This window comes from Lytechinus pictus, chromosome 2 (assembly GCF_037042905.1).
Source record: "Lytechinus pictus isolate F3 Inbred chromosome 2, Lp3.0, whole genome shotgun sequence".
Lineage (NCBI taxonomy): Eukaryota > Metazoa > Echinodermata > Echinoidea > Temnopleuroida > Toxopneustidae > Lytechinus > Lytechinus pictus.
In genome coordinates, this window is record NC_087246.1 from 45,246,423 (window position 1) to 45,250,896 (window position 4,474).

The following is a 4,474-nucleotide window of genomic DNA, read 5'->3' on the forward strand; positions in this document are numbered from 1 at the left end:
TACAGTGTATTTTCGGCACTTTTAGATTTTCCTAGTAAACGTGATTTCACTTGATTATGAATTTGCTGATTGGCAATAGTGTCACATAACAAAAATGTTCTTTCCATTTTCTCTGATTGATTTAATCTGACAATTCTGGCAAATGGTGGAAACTGTCAATAATCTTTTAGTTGTGAATATACCCCTCCCTTTATCTATCACTCTCTTTGCCTCTCTCATCTCTGGGTCTCTCTCTCTCTCTCTCTCATCCGTTCTCCCTCCGAGATCCCTCTTCCTTTCTATTGTGTGGTGTAACACTGTGTAATAAAAAAAAAAAAAAAAAAACTAATTAAACGCTTGTAATGCATATTTAAGATGGAAAGCTTATAGCTTTAACAGGATCAAGGACGAATATTGAAAATGAGAGACAAAATAACTAGACTGCATAACCTGATAGGATTTATCTGAAAGAGAAAACAATAAGATATCATAAATGATTTCCATGTAAGAAATACATTTCTCTATGCACAAGAAGGTTGATCCAAACAATACTTTGTTTGTAATATAGTGTTATGCCACTCCCTCCTTCACATCCACTAAAGTTCAACTGATTATAATCATAAATAACTTTAAATTGGGCGTGCACATCCTATATATAAGCCTAGTTAGAATGACAATAAAAATGAAAATAAATTTCAATTGGAAAATCATATCTTGGTGAAAAGAATAAGGGTGAACAATTTATTTTTTTCAATTTTCCCATTTACATTATCACATGCAGTGAATTAGACATTCAGGCTGTTGAATCGGTTTTAAATAAACTATATTTTTTATTAATGAATTTAAAATTTGAATAACAGACACTATATGGAAATGCATTTTGATATATGGCCTTGCAACATAAGGTGATGACAAGGAAATTTTATTGAAAATGTAATACAATAGTCCCAATGACATGATGCATTTGTGGAAGAAAGGAAAATACCATAACGACAAATTTATGAAAATAAAAAACCAATTATACATAAAATTGATATCAATATAAAGTTGTTCATTCTTTCAAAATTGCACAATTATTACAAAGGGGAATGAACATATATTTTACTTAAGTTCGATCTTGCATTAGGTTCTGATTGTGTTAACATTCATTCCTTGATAAATTGTTTTAAAACATTATCAGCTGAGATATTTCATTTCATTTCATATTGGTTTCTGCAACACTTTTTCATAAACACATTAACATAGAAAACACAATAATAATATACGGATAACTGACAAGCAAAACATTGAACAAATTGCATTTTATATTAATACATATTGATATTTTTCATTTATTTCATTTCATATATTTATTTATTCATTTTTCCCCAAAAAATTATAATACAATAATTACAATAAATAAAACATAACATCAGAAAATATAAATGACATAAATCTTCAAATAAACCAAATATGATTTTGAGAAGGTTGCAGGGGTTGCCACTAGAAGCTAAGCTTGACTGCGTGGCAACCCCAGAAAACAATGATAATTATTGATTACAGTCTATGACTTATCAGAAACCACCTTTAAATGAATAAACTCTGTTCCCGGGACTCTGTTTAGCTAGTTGTTTCCAAAGTTGATGCTTAAAACTTGTAGTCACTGAAGTCATTACCTTAATTGCATGATCTTTGAAAGCACATGCCATTATGATAACAAAATTAGTGAGCAAGTACAATTACCAGCAGATAATCCATAATGTGACTATTAGACCTGTGCCATTTTCCTCATCAGTCCAAGCAAGTGTTGGTCACAGTTATAAGGTCAAAGCATATACATACGTTAACACATATTGAATTAATCACACAAAGCTAACGTACTCTATGAGTGAATAAAGGTACAGTAGTGAGTACTGTCAGTATAGGCCCTGAACTTGTACTAACATAGTAATAGCTAGATGAACTCATGACAATCACCACACACCAAACACAGATGGGTTACATGTTACAAGGTTACATGCAGCATGGACCTACTAGGTCCATGCATGCAGCAAATCTGATATTTGTAGATGTAGATCCATTGTTGCTTGTGAGGACACAGGTCAAAGCACTTTGAATCATTATTTCTTCTGTTTGCATTAATAAAGTAATCTTAATTGAATCACTGGCTGTCTTGATAGGTAAGCTCTTGTCTTGGACTTGGATTTTTTTATCTACTAGGACTAGACTAGGTCTACATCTACTATAGATCTTCACTAGACCCTATATTAGACTAGTCCAGAGTAAATTTACTCGAGCACTGCAGTTCCTTTGTTAGATTAAAAATTGTAATGTAACAACTCAACAGCACTGCATGCAGTGCTGCCTTCAGTCTTAATATTAACTCTAGTCTAGACTTAGGGTCTAAATTAGACCTAGGCCAGGGCCTGCATACGGGTTTTCTAAAATCAGGAGTTTTAACACTTTGGCCTTAATAACAAAATAGTCTAAATATATATAGGGATACTTTCCTCGCTAATGGGATGTTTCCATCTATATATTAGTAAAATTCAGATTAAGACTAGTAGATCTAACTGTAGCGTTGACTTGAGTTGGTGGCGCCATCCCTGCAATTAACCGCCTACGGCCTATATAGAGTGGGCTAAGGTTTCCGCCGCCGAAAGCTCCGGCGGCGCAGCTCCTTATCTTTGGCTAGGGTCTTATAAAGGGTAGTCCCATATGCTAAATTTTATGAACTGTTTTTGGTAGAAAATAAATGGATTTCCCCTAAATTAATATGAAACAACTTGTTAAAAGATCATTCAACCTTGACAGTCATTGTAAAACATTATTTTCAACACGTTGAGGTAATTTGTGCAAAACATGATTACACAAAACTTGAAAAAATTCAATTTTTCTCTCTTACCAAACACTTTTTTCGACATTATTTTGGAAGCCGATTTACGCAAAATAACACCAGATGTATCTACAAAAAGTTAACTTTATATGTTAAAATACTCACATTGGCGTCTAGAAAATATATCCATGAGTTGAAAGTGTCGAGGTATTTAATTACTAAATGTGAGAAAACGTGTAGTTTATTGAAATTTCCGGAGGCATGCACTAAGCAGCAGATCACAAGCGCAGAAAATATGCCAGAGGGAACTAATTGGGGCTCCATGAAATATCGGACCAATCAGAGCACACTTCCGGTTTCGCCACTCTGTCTATTGATAACTCTGACTGCAAAGTGTTGCTGCCCTCTACGTTCGTTGATATAGGGCATTGCAGTGTAAATAAAAGCCAGTATACATCTCTATGATAAAAGCTGCCCTAGCGCTTAGCCTGCACCGCTGTGGCCAACGAACGTAGAGGGCAGCAACACACAAGCTTGTTGCTATAAGGAAGGTCAACTCGATACGCGCATGCAGCTGAGCTGCGCGCGTATTTTATTGTTCATGCCAACGAAATCAAATGCCGATCAAATACAACAACAAATTAGTAGCGATCAAAAAACGAATATGAAAGAATATGACTACAACAATATCAAAGATAACTTAAAAAATATGTTGAAGAATATACATACATATAAAAACATACTTTGATATTTAAAACTTTACAAATATAAGTTTCAGGAAACTAAAATCATTACCAAATCGGTGATTGTTGTTATCAGCGATTACACCAGACGGCTGTATTAGGTGATTTGCATCGAGACGATTTTGTGACCACTCGCAAAGCATTTCGGGATTGAATATAACCACCTTATTTTCTCTGAGCTCTTCGCTGAACCCATCATCACAGTGCAGCTGCAGCGCAGCGCGCAGCCAATGCAATGCATCCGATGCATGGGTTGTTTTTTCGCCGTCCATGCCATGGTCTCGGACTCAGAGTTGAAATTTAGACCCGGATTTCGGGGATACAGCGCCTTTATTTCAGATTTATAGACTTAAAAGTCAAATGACATTTAAAATTTGAAATCTAACCTTGAACAATCATCGTTGATAAACATCAGCCCTGAAGCCATTACACTTCAAATCAGGCCAGGCAAATTAGACGTCATTGTCTAAGTTGCTAGATCTATGACGAGTCGCCTGAAGCCCCAGCGCATCATCAACGTCACTAGCTAGCTGCGCGACCGGCCCAGACTCGGCGCACCCAGGCCAGAAAAATGACCTCGATTATTACGGTGGTTGTCTATGCATTTATTAGTGGTGCAGCGAAATTCAGCAGAAGAAAATAAGAGATATGAGGTATCCTCGTCACAGGCTTAATATTCCAAAATGAGGAAGAATGTCAAAATCATGATTATTTAAGCTAAATATTTTCTTTAAAAATAAAAGTAATATTTTTAATATTTATACCCAGAATAACCGATCTAATAATTGTTCATTAAAAAATATTTAAAATTAACAAATGAAAAAAAATCAACTCGACAAATTTCCCAAAACCCCACCTTATTTTTTAAAGTGGTCACAAAATTCGAGCGGAGTTGACCTTCCTTAGAGCAACACGCTTGTGTGTTCCTGCCCTCTAC